Source organism: Bombyx mori, chromosome 13 (assembly GCF_030269925.1).
Source record: "Bombyx mori chromosome 13, ASM3026992v2".
Taxonomy (NCBI): Eukaryota; Metazoa; Arthropoda; class Insecta; order Lepidoptera; family Bombycidae; genus Bombyx; species Bombyx mori.
In genome coordinates this window covers 16893300-16913540 of record NC_085119.1, presented here as the reverse complement: position 1 = coordinate 16913540, position 20241 = coordinate 16893300, and positions in this window count along the sequence as shown.

Genomic DNA, 20241 nt, shown 5'->3' with positions numbered 1-20241 from the left:
GAGCAGTATGTATGCTTAAGAAGTAAGCTATTAGAATTGTCTGGAGTGGAAAAAAAACAGTTTCCTACTGTCATACCAAAACACAATAAAAATGGGACTCTCATTATACTAAGGCGCTTTGAATGAATGCTAGTTTCGTATTTGTCGTGCCAAAGTGCAGCCAGACAAATTTTTTTTTATTAATAAATATTTTGGATTGTTATCCGAGTTGCTGAAGTGGAGATGCTTTGGTGGGTGTGCAGCTTAATCAGGCTCGATAAAATCCGCAACGAATACATCCGTGGAAACCTCAGTGTGCGTGACATCGCCGACAAGATGCAAAGTCACGTACTAAGGAGGCCACTACACTACGTCGAGAATTTAGCTGTAGCGCCTTCGGCTTCCTTGGTCGAAGATCTAATGGAAGATCCAAGACAAGGTGGAAAGTTGTAGTGACGATAATGCCGAATATAGAGCGAAGTGGATGAGGCAGGAGCTCGACCCGTTGGACGGACCAGATTCGTGCAGCCCTTGATACCATAGTGCACGATGTTCTGCAGTCAGCTGCAGATAGGAATATATGGCGGTGCATTATAAAAAACAAACTGTTTCAAGGCCATGACCACGACCCTCAGTAATGAGGAAACCGACGCAAGGAGAGGATGAGGAAAATAAGGAGAGCCGATTTTTTTTCCTGCCTATTGTAGTAGCCTCGAGGGGTTATAGTAGATTCACAAAACGAGTAAGTGAACTCACGGGGCTCAGCTGACCCAATCACTATGTGGGATATATAGCTTGGAAGAAAGAGAGAGAGAGAGAGAGAGAGAGAGAGAGAGAGAGAGAGAGAGAGAGAGAGATTTTGTCTTATGTATGTTTATATTGATGACTAGCTTTTGCCCGCGACACCGTCCGCGTGGAATAGTTACTTTGTTATAACGCAAAATTTTACCCCCACTTCATTTACGTAGAAAGTGAAAATATATTGGAACATTCTTTATTGGTGATCCTCCACTCGTCTCGATCTCATGATGTTATATAGACTATATAGCCTTCCTCAATAAACGGGCTATCTAACACTGAAAGAATTTTACAAATCAGACCAGTAGTTCCTGAGATTAGCGCGTTCAAATAAACAAACTCTAAAACTTTATAATATTAGTATAGATATTACAATGTATTTATTATACGACCTACACAGAAGACATTCCTCACAGGACGAGGCCAGTGTAGACTGGTCGTTGTCTGCACACAACCCTACTAAACTGAATAAAGTTGCTCAGAAGAAACACATAAAACAATAAGTTTTAATTGAATAATTGAAATTTTCACATTTAAATATTTAAAAGACAGGAGAGTCGTTCAGGTGCGTACTCAGAACTTGGCGCATCCATATTCATGCGGATACCGGGACACAGCCGGCTACGGAACGGTGTTGGAGGGAACCCACTTAACATTTTCCTTAAATTAGGGATATGCTTTTAAAAAAAGGCCCACTGGGATTGCAATATAATAATTATCGTTTCTTCTACTTTCCCCTAAGCCCCTAATCCGGGTGGGGACGGCGCAACTTGTTGTGCGCCATATTCCCGTCGTCCGCTCTTCTGGATGTAGTATGCAATTATTAAGGTGATAGTAGGCTGATGGCTCGTGGTAGGACCTCTTGTGAGTCCGCACGTAGGCACCACCACCCTGCCTATTTCTGCCGTGAAGCAGTAATGCGTTCCGATTTGAAGGGTTGGGCAGCCGTTGTAACTATACTTGAGACCTTAGAACTTATATCTCAAGCTGTGTGGTGCATTTAGGTTGTAGATGTCTATGGGCTCCAGTAATCACTTAACACCAGGTGAGCTGTGATCTCGTCCACCTATATATGCAATTTAAAAAAAAGTAAGAAAATTATGACACATCTTCGAAGGTAGTATACAGGTCACCTAATATTAGATAACAAACTGTTGTTAGTGGACATCAGCAAATCTCAGAGCACAGAAACATCACCGTTTGCCGCTGAAGACTTTTAAACCTAGTTTTAAGTAGAATTTGTTGCAAAGCTCAGGAGCGCGTTCGAGGAGATCTCATTTCAGAGTAGGATGATACGTGGCAGAATTATCTTTGTCAGTACATTGAGGATGAACGTAGCAGTCCTTATTATTAGGGATGATCTTCGCTGCCGGGGCGGATTGCATGTCAGTATTTCCTCAGATAAGACCGCATTGTTTTTATACCATCTGAAGGGTGCATTGTGAAGTGTACCAAAAAGTGACAAAAAAGAATAATATGTCTGTCTATAATTTTTTTACACTGTAAATGAGTGAACGTGCTTACGACCAGCCTTATTAAGTGACTACTGGAGCCCACATATTATTATGTATGTACATTAAAATATGATTGTGATCGATGAATCTTGTGGTTAGAGCTTAAAGTTTCAAGTGTGTATTTTGGTTGTACCACCCTTCAAACCGTGTTGGAACTTAGTAGCTTAGACTCACTATGGCTGCCTCGGCAATGCATTGTGTCTATTCACTTTCCTATGCTCACTATGGTTAGCATTTCTATAATATTATGAATAGATCAATTAATTTCTAAAAGCTTGAACAAAATTATTTAAATAATCAAAAAAAAATACACAATAACATTAAACGAATATGACTGAATGAATAATTAAGGAATATCAGTATGTAACATAATACTGCAAATTAAATCTTGACGAGCAGCGCCATCTATTGACCACGGACAAAAACTGTAGTTTCGAAATTAGCCGTGTAACAGTTGTAGCGCTGCCTTCCTATTGTTAGTTCTTCTTCTTTAATTCTGTTCTGCATATGCCCAAGAGTGGAACGATATCTACTAAAGGACCTTCTTACATATTTAAGACTAGATAAACTGAGGCACGTTGAACTTCATTAGTTTTAATTACAAAAGTTTCAGATATTGAGCAGATAAGATCAAAAATATTTGGGATCGGGCCACGGGTACCTTCGTTGCCAAATGAAATGAAAAACTCGTGGGAAGGTTTCTGTAATAGTACATAGACATATGACTGGTAGCGCGCTTGGAGTTTCAAGAAATCGATGTTTCTTCATTCAATTACCGATGACGGTTTTTATTTTTTTTATTACTTAGATGGGTGGACAAAATCTCAACCCACCTAGTGTTAAATGGTTACTGGAGCCCATAGACATTTACAACCTAAATACCGCCACCCACCTTGAGATATGAGTTCTAAGGTCTCAGTATAGTTACAACGGCTGCCTCGCTCTTCAAACCGAAACGCATTACTGCTTCACGGTAGAAATAGGCAAGGCGATGGTACCTACCCGTGCGGACTCCACCACCAGTCGTTCTACCACCAGTAGTAATCATAACCTAATACTTACGCATGTTTTTACTTATTGTATGATGATGACCGGGCATCAAACCTAGAATCCCTATATATTATATTTGATCTTATTACTGAACTAGATAAACAAGATGATCAAAGTGCGAATGAGCGCTCTAGAAACTACAATATGTAATACATAAAATTAATAAATCCTCTTCCTCCTTGCAACGTGCTCATCAATGCTGAGGGTCGTGAGTGGCGTGACCTTTATGGAGCATTTTGTTTGACCAAAGTCCTCCATTCCTTTCTGTCCTCTGCGCAGTGGATAGCGATATTGATGCTGGATTCCAATATCGTCTTAATTTGATAATTAATAAGCAATATGGGACTAATCACACACGCTCACCTCTGGTTCCAAATTAGGATTCCCTGTATTACGGCAGTAAGATTTATATAATAATTCTTTAATTCGGGTTAATTCGCTCGTCGAGCCCTTCGTCGCAAGCGATGGGTTCGGCGAGGACGGTGACCGGTGCTTGTAGTACCTAAAAGCACCGTTAATGGATCGGAAGGATCCGTAATGACGTGTTTTGGGCGACGTTGACAAACGGTAGTTTAACTATGACAATATAAAAGGTTTCTCCCAATTTATTAGAATAATGCTTTCTCATATACTATAAAAGTGAGTATTGTCGCTGCGATGCGGATCCGTTAAAAAATGTCGTAGACCCGTTAATCTCCAAAGAAAACAAATTTTATCTCTCCAAATATTGGGCTCAGTTGCGCCAACGCTGTTTGTTTGTAGAGTGCGCGTGCCGTTTGCGTGTGGTCCCCACTATTCGAACCAAACTTGCCACTTGTGAGATAAAACCTAAGATAGCTTAACTTACAGTATGTTCGCCATTATATGGACAGGTCATCTTAGTCCTCGAACTTGACGAAGAGTTCGAAGTGGCAGACATTAGCATCGGCGTTTTTCGCCAGATCTTCTCAGCGGCATGCAGAGCATGGGACCGAACCTCGTAGATAAGATTTCCGCGCCTGGGGGCCGCGCGAAATTTGTAGGTTTTGAGGGTCTGCAGATGTCGAGAGCGGACCGTGGGCCCAAGGATACGGAGCCCTATAGCCTTTCAACAATGCCCTGACACCAGTTAGTTAATTAGTTTAACGTTTATAGATATTCGGGATTAATCCTTATTCTGCGGTGGATGGTGTGATGATAAACAATTCAAAAAAATCCTCAGAGCATCCCCCATAGAACGCATATTTACTTCATCCACCTCGTAAGATATCAAATCTTCTTCAAAGTAAAAATATGCTCGTTATAAGATCTTTCAATTATGAAAGTAAACATAACCATCAACTTTTCGATAATCAAGTTTATAAGTCACGTAAAGTCTTCGTTAGAACAACGATTGCTTTTGTAATTACCGCTCATTAACGAGAGCTTTGACGAAAGTTTTCCTTATCGTAACATTGTCAAGAATTTGGGCCTCGATCGAGCTTTCGAACTTCATGTTTTGTTGTGATTTAGATTCTGATGCTCTTTACGTATCTCGGACATAGAATAAATTGTAAAATTTAAGTTGGACACGTCCAACAATAATTGCAGGCGCTCGACATTTGTGACCATTTATTATGGTAACTTTTCTAAAAGCCCTGGGAACATTAACGTAATTTTCATTTTACATAGTATAAGTATATGCTTCCTACTAAATGTGCAAAGAACTTGTCCTCAAATAAAGGAAAGGAGTTTTGTCAATTTTTCGTATTTTTCTAAACTCTTTTTTGGGTCAGAAAGACACAGTCATATTTTCATCTACGCGTTGGGTGGTCAGCAAGGGGGACATGTCAAAGTTAAACCGACTAGAGTATCTTGTTTCTTAACAACCTACCCAATATAAACATACATATATAGATAACGAGCACCCGGAAAAGAAAAAAAAAACCTATTTATCACACGAATGTTTGCCCGATGCGGGAATCGAACCCACGACCCTCGACGCAACAGTTAGGGGCACTACTGCACCCCCTAGTCAGTCTCTAAGTGGTGATCCCACTGCTGACCGCTATGGTCTCTTTGAAGCATGGTGAAGGGGCTCTGTGATAGCGCTCTGGAAAGACATTCATTTGTTTATTTATGTCAAATTTACATTGGTGCATTTAATGCCTAAGGCATTCTCTACCAGTCAACCAAAGGTAGTGCAGAGATAATAGTGGTAGGCTCAATGAAATTTATATTACAAATACATCCACAAAACACAATACATAAGGGTAAATAAATATACATACATACAAAAATATATATGTCGGCGGGCGCTAGGGATGGCTAAGCGGTAGTTTCCGTCATGACTCGTATTCGATTGAACTCAGTTTAGTCAATAAAACTCTCCGAATAATAATTATTGAAACTCAACACACACAACTTTCACAATGACAGGGTAAACCGACAGTTTCGTTTCACATACCGACAGACCGACTGACTGACTGCCAGAGACTCACTGACTGAGACGGACGGACCGGATCAGAATATGGACTGAATGACTATTTGACACGGAATGCCACGACACTGTCCACGTACCGCCATTTTATACTGTGGCGTTACGGAGTCTACCCTACATTTTGAGATATTTATCAAAACAACATTTCATCATTTAAAATAATAGTCAAAACAACGTCTTAATATTACTAAAAGTCGTTAACCACGACATATATATACATACATACATACATACATACATATAATAGTTTAATTCACTCGTAATATAATTGTTTAATTTAAGAGTATTTAATTCGATTTCTTTAAATGACTGTAGTGAAAGCAACTGCTTCATCAGAGCTTCATAGGATACCGCCATTCGTGTTGTGATGTATCTAGTCTCCGGTGGCCAACATCATCAGACCGTCCATGGGTTCTATGGTTTTGTTCAAATTCGGATAGCGGCACTAAAGTATGTTTATTGCCCGCCGAGTCTTACCATTCTGTCGTCCCTTTAACTCCAATAAAACATAAAGCACAGTATATACTATCCGGGAGACGATACTGGAAGCCGTCGGACAATAGTCCGGTTTTTATAACACCAATTACAATAAACCAGTCTGCATTACAGCCGCGCGGCGTCGACGGCTGTGTGCATGACCCTTTATGATATCGCCAGCTATTGTGAAGATTCTTGCTTTTAATTTGATGAGATTTTCTGAATGAACCGAGGAAGTTGACATTTATGAGCTCGTCAAATCTGTATAACTTTATTTTTTATTTATTTATTGCTTATTACGTGAGCGGACGAACTCACAGCCCACCTGGTGTGAAGTGGTTACTGGAGCCCATAGACATCTATAGCGTATATGCCGCCACCCACTTTGAGATATAAGTTCTAAGTTCTCAAGTATAGTTACAAATAGTTTAAATTAATTAAAATAAAATTAATTCAAAATCGCAGCAGAAATAGGTGGGCTGGTGGTACCTACCCGTGCGGACTCACAAGAGGTCCTACCACCGGTAATAATGCAAATTATAATTTTGCGGGTTTCATTTTTATAGCGCGATGTTATTCCTTCACCGTGAAGTCAATCGTGAACATTTGTCAAGTACGTACATATTTCATTAGAAATATTGGTACCCGCCTGCGGGATTCGAACACCGATGCATCGCTCGATACGAACGCAATGGACGTCTTATCCTTTAGGCCACGACGACTTCTAACGATGTGAACTTGCATTTGTCGATACATCAGTTGATGACAAGTTCTTTGACATGTCAAAGGTATGTGGCATGAACTTGCTTGCCATCGCAAAATAGGCCATGTCATCATCTGGAATGTTCAGTCAGTTCATGATGCAGTAGTGAATATTTTTACAACGTATCTTTGAACTATAGAAAATAATTTCCATAGTATTTTTACAGCGCTATGTGAGATTCTTCTTCGTTCTTTTCTTTGATCACGTCGTGATTCTAGTGGTGACTTAGATCACTCCACCACTGAATTCAGTTTTGATTTCATCTAAAAGTAAGTGTCTTTGTTAAAAATGTGTACTTATTTGTTGCTCATGTATATTTTTTCAACATCAATGGATCGATTATTGCATTAATGGACGAACTCTTACGTCGCTAATACTGTACGCCAGAAACTCTGAGATTGCAGACTACTACACTTTCCTTCAGTCCATACACCATCACAAACGCCACTTCCATTCCATCTTTCGACTCGTAAACACTTCTGTAATGTTTTATTTCATTGAAATTGTCTATTATGAAATGAATACAAGTTTAGTTAGTACCCGTGCGGACTTACAAGAGGTCCTACCACCAGTAATTACGCAAATTATAATTACACGATGTTATTCCTTCACCGTGGAAGTCAATCGTGAACATTTAATTTTGTTCAGTACATATTTCATTAGAAAAATTGGTACCCGCCTGAGATTCGAACCACCGGTGCATCGCTCAACACGAATGCGGACGTCTTATCCGTTAGGCCACGACGACTTGTTATCCCTGTGTTAGTCATTAGCCATTTTCAATTTGCATGGTTTTTTTTCCTATCTTTTCCTGCCACATGATGGTGCATACGCCTATAAATTACGGGAGCATATTTCAATACGCCCTAACGTTCAAAATGGTCAATGAACAGGATCATGTTGGGCTCGCGTATAGTTGGGTTGGCTTGGGTTAGAAGCTGTCATGCATACAGGTAGTAAGTATGTCTTCGTGGAAAAAAATATCAAATTTGGTTTTCAATATAACTTCTATACTACGTTGTAATCCGTACGTTGTTACTGTAATCCATTTTTCGGTCACCGTTCTCGTCGAACCCGTCGCTTGCAACGAAGGGCTCGGCGAGTATATTTTTATGTTACTATAAAAGTTACGTTAATTAACCCTCAGACACAGCCCACTGAGTTTCTCGCCGGATCTTCTCAGTGGGTCGCGTTTCCAATCCGGTGGTAGATTCTGCGAAGCACGGCTCTTGCTAGGGTTCGTGTTAGCAACTTTGTCAGGTTTGAGCCCCGTGAGCTGACCAACTAGTTAAGGTTCCGCTGAAATAGCCTCTCAAGGCTGTCAGCTTAGGTAGGAAAAAAAAAAACTGTAATCCTATGAAATATTAACAAGTTCTAACCCAGAACGAATGCAGTTCAAAGGGTAAAACAACAAAAACATTTATTTATAGGATAACTATAACGAGGGATCTCGTAGCGAGTCGGAGCGAAAATTCAATTACGAAAAAAAAAAACTCTCAATCGTTAAAATCGTATTCGAGTGCCATTTTAAAACTGCTGCGATCATTACCAGCAGTCTGTACACGGCTTTATATTTGTTTTTGTTTCATTTAACGGCTTTTGTGTTGTTCGTTTTTTTTTTTTTAATTGGCACAGTAAGGCAACCGGGAATAGCGTACGTGGTGGTGGAATAAATGTGTTTATAATCAGAGTTCAGACACAAAATACCCAAACGCATTCCTGCTTTGCGGCAGATTTGAGAAGGATGGTGATACCTACCCGCACAGGCTAATACGTCCTCTAAATTATTACACAAATATGTTTATTTTTCACGTGATATAATTGCTATATCGTGAAGGTAGATCATAAACATCTGTTTAAATGCACGATGCATTTTACAGATAATAAATGAAGTCTTCCGAAGTCTTCCGATTTCAGGGGTGTCACTCATCTATACTAATATTATAAAGCTGAAGAGTTTGTTTGTTTGAACGCGCTAATCTCAGGAACTACTGGTCCGATTTGAAATTATTTTATTGTTAGATAGCCCATTTATTAAGGAAGGCTATAGGCTATAGAACATCACGCTAAGATTAATACAAACGGAGCACCAATAAATAATATTTCAAAATCGGTTTTTTTTTTTATTTCTATGTAAATGAAGTCGCAGATAAAATTTAGCGTTATGCCAAAGTAACTATTCCACTCGGACGAAGTCGCGGGCAAAAGCTAGTTATACAATAACCTTGAGGTTTCGACTTTATGTTACAAAATGTATATAACATCTTAAAGCCGACGTGCCCTATGTGCCGTTCTTATTTAAGCATTGTGTGTGAAGTTCACGTAAGAATCTCTATAAGGTCATTTAAAAACGTACGATGTCCTTGAACCGGTTCGAACTGGCTTCTCAATAAGGGTGTCCACATAAATTGGTAGCCGATATTATAATCTGTACAGCAAAAACACAGAGCGTGTGCCGCGACCGTCGCATCGTACATAAACAAAACAACATCTGGTTTGGATGTGGCAAAAATTATTTTAATGTGTTAATTATAGAATTAGTGGATGTGGTATTCCAGCTTTTATTACGAGAATTGATATGATTATTCGACGAGTCTGAAACCCGAATGAACGATTATTTTTAAACAAATCTAAGCTTCGTAAAGCTGTATATGCAACTTTCAAATATCAATCAAAGGTTTCGCATATTATAAATAATTTAGTAATGGGTGTATTGTCGGAGCAGTGAGTGACTATTGCGCCGAGGGTCGTGAATTCGGTTCCTACATCGGACAAACATTCGTCTGACGAACAGATTTGTTTGCTCTTTGTTTGGGTTTTTGTCCATATATGTACATATTTGATGATATATAAGTATGTCTGTGGTCAGTCTCTGGTAACCATAACACACGGAATCTTAATTTGGAGCTGGATAATGGTGCTTAATTTGTTCCCAGTTTTTATTATTATTAGTGAGACAGCTTCCAGAATGAAGTTTTATACATATTATTATAGCATTATGAAAGCCGTAATACTTATGATTTTATAATTTACTGGTGGTAGGGCTGATAGTAAGCCTATACGGGTAAGTACCTTGACCCTGTCTATTCCTGGATGCTGGTTCCAGGTCGAAGAGACCTTAATTAAAATACAAACTTTAACTTAAGGCCCAAGACGTGTATTTACGTGGTTGCGTCTTAGACCAGTAACTATTTAAAACATATGGGTTTGTCAGATCAGCTATCAACAGACCGGTGAAAAACGGGTCAATAAAGCCACATCCTAAAAAAGTGTTTTTAACGATCCATGTTACACAATTTACTACAACTAACATGTCTCGTTAAGCATCAACTTGCCCGGCATTCAATTTATATTGGCATTTTTTATTTTTTATTTCTTGAACCAAATTAGTAATGCCTTAATCCCTCTCCGACAGTGTAAATCGTGCTCTTGACTAATTTTATCTTTTGGAATCATGTTTAAATTTAGGATATAAGAACATTGTTATAATGAGCTGTTCAATTATGTTTCAAAGTGATCAGTGTGTGGATTTTTATATAAATGTTTAACGAATAAAATTATGTGTAAAACAATTAAGTTAAATTTAATACACATATATATGTATGTATGTATGAATATACTTTTTGTAACTTAATATAAATTTCATTGAACCTGCCACTATCCACTCTGCACTACCTTTGGTTGACTGGTAGAGAATGCCTTAGGCTTTAAGTCCGCCAATGTAAATTTTACATGAAGTGTAATAAATAAATAAATAAATAAACATATAGTATTTTGACAATCACATTTCTTTTTCCTTATATTCAATTTTCAAATTAAAAAAAACACGCGAAATCATTAAAGTAATTTTAATTGTGTCTACAACTCACAAATATCAGAGTGAATATATAGCTTTAAAAATATATATAATATATTTTATTAACAAACAAATGAACTCAAGAAGAAAACCACGGTATGCTTCAGTTCACTACACTTGCTCCTAACTCTTGATGGATAAAATGCTGCATTTATTCCATCGCTTCTCGTTTTACCAACACTTTATTAAGACAAACGAGTGTCTGTTAAGCTACATTTTAATTGCCCATAAAACAAGAGATGATGGTACAAGGGCTCTTTGTTACTCCACACACATATTACTCAATTTATAAATTGTGATTGTATTTGTGATCTTTTAAATAATCCAGCTTGGCAAATATATTACGCAATCATGTTAATTTTGAAGTCCAATTTGATGGGTGATCTATGTGGATTGGAAGAAAGAAAGATATAGTAAATAAAATAATGCATATCACACTGTGGTCTGTTTTAGGGCAAAACTTTTCAATTATTGGACTGTAGTTGAGAAGATAATCTTAAGAAGCATCAGCTGATGGTAAACGGCTACTGTACTATATAGACAATGTAGATACTGCCGCCCATATTCAGTTTTTTTTTGTTTTTATCCTACCTAAGCGGATAAGCCTTGAGAGGCTATTTCAGCGTAACCTTAACTAGTAGGTGAGCTCACGGGGCTCAAACCTGACGACGTTGCTAACACGAACCCTAGCAAGAGCCGCGCTTCGCAGAATCTACCACCGGATCGGAAACGCGACCCACTGAGAAGATCCGGCGAGAAACTCAGTGAGCTGTATCTGTGGGCTAATTTACTCGTCGAGCCCTTCGTCGCAAGCGACGGGTTCGACGAGAACGATGACCGGTGCTTGAGGTGCCTAAAAGCACCGTTAGTGGATCGGGAGAATCCGAAATGACGTGCATATTCAGTTAAGCGGTTGAACTCTCCTCGCGAAGGAATGGTGGTACATTATGGGGCTGGAAGAATTTAGAAGAGAGACGATTATTGGGCACGAAAGCCATTACTACAATGTGACTAAGACATACGTCTCATGTCTCTGTATCAGAAGTGGGAGGTGATATTCACTCTATTTACTCTATTGGGATAATTTAACATCGTTATAGCGAGGTTCAAGCTATTCTATAGGAATGTAAGAACCAGTTTAATTGCCTACTATTATAATATTTTAAAGTAAACCAAATGTGTTGTTATCGCACGCAACTCATTATCGCAGGATTTGCATACGATCGGGCATGGATGTAATATTATTTTTACAGTAGTCGCGTTAGGCAAACAGTACAGGTACTTATAGCCACTAGAGCGTGTATACTTGCGACATGACACCGTGACAGTCCTCAAACAGAAACGCATTTTGAGGCCGAAACAGTAGTGCCAGGTCAACTAACAATATACTCCTTACTAGTATTTTTGCTTGCAAACTAGAAAGGTAGTTCACCAATTGTCTTAGATTTTTTGTTAAGTGGTTACTGGAGCCCATAGACATCTACAACGTAAATGCGCCACCCACCTTGAGATATAGTTCTAAGATCTCAGTATAGTTATAACGGCTACCCCACTCTTCAAGCCGAAAGGTATTACTGCTTCACGGCAGAAATAGGCAGGGCGGTGGTACCTACCCATGCGGACTAACAAGAGGTCCTACCACCAGTAAAACAAATGCAAAAAGACGGATCGTTTTTCCATCTTCTTAAATTTATTTTCTGTTTTTATAACCTATCTAAACAGGCAAAGACAAAGCCATTGAAAGTACTATTATTTCTTGTGTTTGTCGACGCATTTTCCAATATATTCTTCTTGCTTTCTTCAATATCATCTGACGAGATTTTGGGCTATCAAAAAAGCGAATGCATAAAAACATGTTCGGGTGCAGTTAGAGAAAGGACCGTACATTTTTCTCGGAGGTAAAGTTATTATGTCAATGCAGTTAAGTTTTATTCAAAGCTCAACAGTTTATTAAGCATTTAATTGCCTCGTTAAGCTACGCGTGGTTAGTTTTGTGGCGGGACAAACATTTAAGTCACAATACGAACCCATGATAGATTCTAGTCTGATATTTTATGGATGTATTTTTTTAATAAATTACAATCACATACTCAACGTATATATTTAGCTTGGAAATTTTAAAATTTATGGTATACCTTCTTAATGACTATGTTAATGAGAAAGGTTTTAGTGGGTAGTACGTAGGTTTGAACTTATCCGATCAGGGCAGGGCAAGGCAAAGTCGCTGTCATTCGAGGCATGTATTGTCGGATCCCCCGGATTCACTTTCGATGCTTTTATGTCTCTCAAGTACCGGTCATCGTCCTCGTCGAACTCGTCGTCATAATCTACGAAGTGATCTAGCCCCTAGACACAGCCCACCGAGTTTCTTGCCGAATCTTCTCAGTGGGTCGCGCTTCCGATCCGGTGGTAGATTCTAGCTCTTGCTACGGCTAGTGCTAACTAATTCTCTCAGGTTGAGCCCGTGAGCTCCCTTACCCGTCGGAGCGTAGCTGGATTAGCCTATTAGGCTACCGGTGAATAGGTAGGGAAAAAAGTAGCTTTGAAATTAGACCCTGGGACAAATGACACTACCACACTACTTACTAATGTGGTCATATAGAACTATTTCTAATGACACAGATAGTATGACAAATAAATAATTTTTTTTATCGCGATGTGAATACCGTATATTGCCATATTAAAAACGAGTGAGTCCTGAGCTCTTTGCTATCGGATCAAATTCCGAATCCGAATTGGGAAAATCATGACAATTTGAAAATGCCCATAAGGTTTACTTGAGGAATTGGTATTTTTTTATTATAATCTAATATTAAAATGCGCATCTCTAAATTCAGAATATTTCATCATTATCATTCTCCTGTCCTTCTCCCAGTCACCTGGGGTCGATGCAACATGTTTTCTCCTTCCATACTCCTCTATCATATACCATTTTTTCGCTCACTCCCCTCGTACACATATCGTCTTTAACGCAATCCATCCATTTCTTCTTAGGTCTATATCTTCCTCTATATCCTTCCACATTCATAGTTAACACTCTCTTACCAACCACATTTTCATTTCGTCTCATCACATGCCCATACCATCCCAACGCGCACTTGCACGCGCAAGAAACTGTTTCTCTGTCACAGGTGCCACTTTCAGACTTCCTTATTGCCATACATTAATAACAATAATAAATTCAGAATATTTATTTTTATTAATCGTTAATAAATGGACAAATATCATTTTAGTATTTTGTATCAAGGGCTTCATTCAATATGTTGTGTATTCGAGTATATTCGTTAGTATTCGAATATTTTTCCATTCAATTTTTTATGTTTAATTTTTTTTTTTTTTTATATTTACTAACAATTACGCCACGTTAACTGGTCCCGTGCTAAGCTCGTAAAGAACTTGTGTTACAGGTACCAGATAACGGAAATAAATGTAAGATTTTTATTATACACATACATATCTTTAATATACATCCATAACCCTCGAAAAGACATTTTATATTTATCATACAAATATCTTCCCTTGGCGGGATTCGAACCCGCGACCCCTTGTGTAGTGACCGTGTCACCTACCACTACACCAGACGGCCGTTAAATGTGTTGTTGGAAGTCGTTAGTCCTCTAAAATTTCAAGTTCGAGTCTCAAGACCAATCGATCGGAGACCACATCGCGCTAGCCCCGTGGACTACGAATGTAGAGTCGCTCCACCTGAAAATAAAAACCGTATCTTGTAAGAATTAGACGTGAAATTGAAAAACTCGTTGAATGAAACGTATTTTACTTGCAAATTCAAATGTCCATATAAATCCATGCTATCAGAGTGATGGATGGAGTCGGGGCTGGTCACGCGAACCAACCTCCGACCTTACACAGATAGCTAGAGCTACTACCATAAAGACGAACGCTTTCTGCCTATCAGAATAAAACGGTCAGGTCTGTAATTTATTTTAGATTTTTTTTTCTAAATTTACCTTCTAATTATTTCTATTACAATTTGTAATATTTAAACATTTATATGTTGCAGACACTGAAGAATTGTATTTAAATTATATTTTAAAGATGCCTATGTCTGCAGAGAAGAAGTAATGCGTTTCGGTTTGAAGTGTGGGGCAGCCGTTTGTAACTATACTTGAGACCTTAGAACTTATATCTCAAGATGGGTGGCGCATTTACGTTGTAGATGTCTATGGGCTCCAGTAACCACTTAACACCAGGTGGGCTGTGAGCTCGTCCACCACATAAAGTGTTTCACCTCTTTCGAATGCTTTTTCAAACTATTAGTACTAATACCTATAGCTCGGTGTACTTAATTAATATTCCTGCCATAAAATATCTTGATTAATGACACCAGAGTCCTGAAACCTTAATTTGCAGAAAATATACGATTGCAATTTAATATATTTTCCGATTAATCATTTAACTGATTGGTATGCATACACTAAAACCGATTTATATAATAACTTAAAACAGAATTTATTGAAATCTTATTCAAGGAAACTGAAGTTTACGTTGCGCTAAAACACATTCATTAAACGGAATCAACTCTTCAACTTGCTAAGTACGACAAACTTCGGAAGCTCGCCAGATAACGTCTTGAAAAGCTGAATAAAATTTTCAGCATGTGAAAATGCATGCTACGAACCAGGGCGGGCGGTAGTTCACCGGCTGTCGCGACGCTGGGCGGGTGCCTGCGAAGCCTTTGCCTCGCGCGATCGTAAAAAGTAAAAACGTCACTCTGAATTTTATTTTTCTAAGATTCATTTTAGAACGCGTTCTAAATTTAAAATCGATAGTGACGTTTGTTTTGGCAGACGTTACGTTACGTTTGACGGCTGTCACAGCTGACTTTGACGTGTCGTGTATATATATTTCTAGGTAGTTATTATTAGCATCAATATTGGTTGTGATTTTGTAGTTTGTGTGTAATTTAGAATTAGTGTATAACGGTAAGTGAATTTCCTATTTTTTTGCTTTTAGTGCCAGAAATTGCATAGAGTTTGTATTTTTAACGTCAATAAATTAATATTTAAAACATCAATTATTACTGATTCTGTTTATTGATTATTCTTCAATACTATCAACCGAACCCTGAGACATTACTCTCTCTAGAATTGACCACGATTTCCGCTGTTCACGAACCAAATAGCAACGAAGTACGGATCATCAAGAGAGTGTTCATTACAAAATAAATAATCCGATTTTTTGTTTCTAAAATTTGAATCCTTTTATAGTCTGTTGTTTTATCTCGTATCTCGTATAACGATATTTTAAAAAAATATCGTGAAGCAATCGAACAACTAAATTAAATCGTATTAAATACTATTTTACTGTCCGATTTCTTTTCAGTAATATATAGATATAAACGAAAAATCTCTAATCAAATGAAAATGAGGATACGTTTTTGTGAAAATTTCGTAAATTATTTTCCAAACTGGTTAATTCTTAGGACAGCTTGAGCTTTAAATCTTATGTATATATTATTATTTTTTCAAACATAATAATGCAGTTATGTGGAATCCGAACTCATGGATTAGCGAAGTCAGCATATTTCTGAAGAAAAAAGTCGTAGATTCGATTTTAAGCGTTCCGTTCATCTAAATAAGCATTAATTTTATTAATGCAAAAATTTTGTTTATTTGTTACACTTGCAAATTGTAACCACGCCACTGATCATCATGAAATGACAGAACAGAACATAATAATATTTTTTTTTATAAAATATGAAAAAAATATTTTTTACGTTGGACTGTTTTTTTTTTTGAATTAACTGGACTGAACACACAAACAAAAATTTCTTTCGCTTAATATGTATTTCTACTGATCGTATATATTGTCGCGATTCATTGTCAGTAATTTGAACATCAACTTGCAACGTTGCTTATAGTATTCAATATTTAACTCTACCAGTTATTATATTATTATATTAGTTTGTAACAAACCACAAAAGTTACTGAAATTTTCAACTCTAACGACATTTCAATAAAGATTAAAATACAATCTTCTGATAGCATAACATCCGTGAACTTGAAGTTCAGCACGCCAAGTATCAAGTACTTTTGTTTTCAAGCTCGAGCTAATTTCCAACCTTATTTCATATCAGTTAAGGGCCATATTATTCATATGACATTTAGATTTATTAAGATGACTTATGTCCATTTGTTAACTTTTTTGAAGTCGAGTGTGTTAAGAACGTTAAGATTTATTATTACTAACATGTGTAATTTATAATTGTGACTCGGTTTTCAGTTATGTTCATTTAAGAACTCAACCGAATCGGAAATGATAATTCAACTTCTTTGGACCGTGTTATTAGCATGACGCTTATTAACTGTTCCTCTTAGACTGATCGGTCCGTTGCTTTATGTGACTATTGTTCTATAGGATCTGAGTTTGATTCCCGGTCGCAGTTTTAGCATCTTTGTTTGGACATCAAGGTATTGATGTGTTTCGTACACTCATGACCCAAGAGAAAATCATAACTGAATGGCATAGAAATAAGCATTTAATAAGAATTTCATTGCATTGTAATAGTAGCTAAATTGCCAATTGTTTTCCTCTTCAAATTGATTAAAGATCATCATGGCTAACCACTGGAACGAGAGCTCATTTCCTTTCTGAGATAAAAATACTTAAATAAAATTTTATTATATTATTCTGTATGCTCTACATATAAAATAACAATATGGAATAGGAATATGTAGTAATGTCGGACGCACAAAACGAATGTCTGATTAAAAATGACACAACACTATTTCCTTAACGGAGTTCTGGGCTAATTTGGCCCGCATTATACCGTATTTGTATTCTTTTTGCCCCGGGATCTCGTAAATTATGGCGATAAATATTCCCAGGACGCATTCCCGTTTTCCCGGGATTAATTAAACCCTATAAACGGGAGTAAGTTTATTATTTTCGGTACGTACCCTCAGTTTTGTTGGCAATCAGCCATATTGCGGTGAATTTGATGGTGTAATTCTAGTTTTCTTTGATAGATATGAGTGATTACTCGAGCCGCAGTCACAGGATTTAGGGGATCCAAGAATAGTTTAAATAGTTAAATGGTTTTAATGTACTAGTGGTAGGACCTCTTGTGAGTCCACACGGGTAGGTGTCACCACCCCGCCTATTTCTGCCGTGAAGCAGTAATGCGTTTCGGTTTGAAGGGTGGGGCAGCCGTTGTAACTATACTGAGACCTTAGAACTTATATCTCAAGGTGGGTGGCGCATTTACGTTGTAGATATCTATGGGCTCCAGTGACCACTTAACACCAGGTGGGCCGCGAGCTCCCACCAGGCTTTTATCTTTAAAGCGCAACGTTCGCTTACAATGTGGAAATACGCGGCACAACAATATTGTAATGCTAGTGTACTAAAATTTGTAAAGCTGTTATTACCATTGCGAATTGATTCCGAAAGATTCTCGCTGTTTGTTCCAAATAATCACAAATAAACGAAAACTTTTCTGAAGCTAAATAAAGAGCATCCGGTTTCTGAATACGTTGTTTTTTTTATTTTCTTTAAAATATCAACGTCTAAAGATTAAATTTGTTGTCCTTGTCTTGTTTGATATTGATAGAAAAAGACGTATAGACGAATATAATTGAATGCGTGAAAGAGTACAGTCGTGCCAACAACATTTGTATTTTATTAAAAAAAATCGTCTTTTCTATTTCATTAGTAATAGACGTCGCAACTAATCGCGTGAATACCTGAGACATGAGGTTGAATTGATAATTGTTATGGGTGTTGGTACAACTTTCAGATCACAATGCCCCACCAATAATAGTGCACCTTTATAAGTTTCGATTTTAATTCCACAATGCTACTCCTTCACCGTTCAATGTGTGTGAAAGCAGGTCTGTTATGTACTTTCTTTTATGTTTAAATTCGGCTTAGAGACGCGTTATAACGAGGGCCTTTTTCTTAAGGCTTTCCTCGTCGAACCCGTCGCTCGCGACGAAGGGCTTGACGAGCGAACTAATCTATAGACACAGCCCACTGAGTTTCTCGCCGGATCTTCTCAGTGGGTCGCGTTTCCGATCCGGTGGTAGATTCTGCGAAACACTGCTCTTGATAAGGTCAGTGTTAGCAACACTCCGGTTTGAGCCCCGTGAGCTCACCTACACACGTTAGGGTGAAGCTGAAATAGCCCCTCAAGGCTATCAGCATAGGTAGGAAAAAAAATGCTTTAAGGAAAATTATTGCCTAATAAACTTTTTATCACTTAGAAATTCCAATTTCAAAAACCGTTCTTCGAAATTAACTAGTTCCAGGTTTTTTTGGATCTGAAAAAAATATGGATAAATTTATATTCAATTATTTCGGTATCAATATATTTTTTACGCGAGCGTATTTGAATCGTCGCCAGCTCACAAGTGGACAGTGAATGAAGAGGACGCGTCATCGACGCCGTAGTTTCAAGTATATCTCATGATTTACACTCCTACTTTTAGTTATATTAATATATTTTCAGTTCGATATCAGGTCGCTTACGACACCAGTCCCGTCAGGGAAACTTAGGTATGATCACATTTTGCAGGAAAAATTTACGCTGTATTTCTCAGTTGTTAAAAAGTTTTTCAATTAATTTATGCATTTTGGAGCTCTGACAACGATAACATTGTTAGGCCGGTAACAGTAACGCCATCTGTCGCCGAATAGCCGAAACGAATATCAAAGAAATTAGTAACACCGAGAACGCTCGAGAAGTACAACGCCATCTATTGTCAGATAGCGGAAACACACATTGATTTGTCCAAAATGTTCTTGATATATTTAGGGACTAGCGGCCCGCCCCGGCTTCGCTTGGGTTGTAGCGCACGTGATGTAAAAAAATTATGTAAATTTTTTACACGTTGTCTTACATTATTGGAGTTTCAGTAAGGATCCCTATTTTTTTTGAAAATATAATAAATATAGCCTATGTCACCCGAGGATAGCGTAGCTTTCCAACAGTGAAAGAATTTTTCAAATCGGTTCAGTAGTTTCGGAGCCTATTCAATACAAACAAACAAACAAACCTTTCCTCTTTATAATATTAGTATAGATGTCGTATCGATTATAAAAGCGTTACAGTTAGTTATCGGAACTACTCGAAGCGAAACAGCGAACGGATCACCTGAAACGAAGCGGAAGAAGTGAATTGAGAATTTTAAAGTGTTCTATATGTTAATACAGTTTTAATTTACACTTCAACAGATTTTTTTGTTTATCCCGAATCCTAGCGCGTAACAATATTAATGAACATTTGAAGTCTTTTTTTTGTTGCTTAGATGGGTAGCCGAGCTCACAGCCCACCTGGTGCTAAGTAGTTACTGGATCGGAAGTATTGATCGCGGTTGAAACCTAG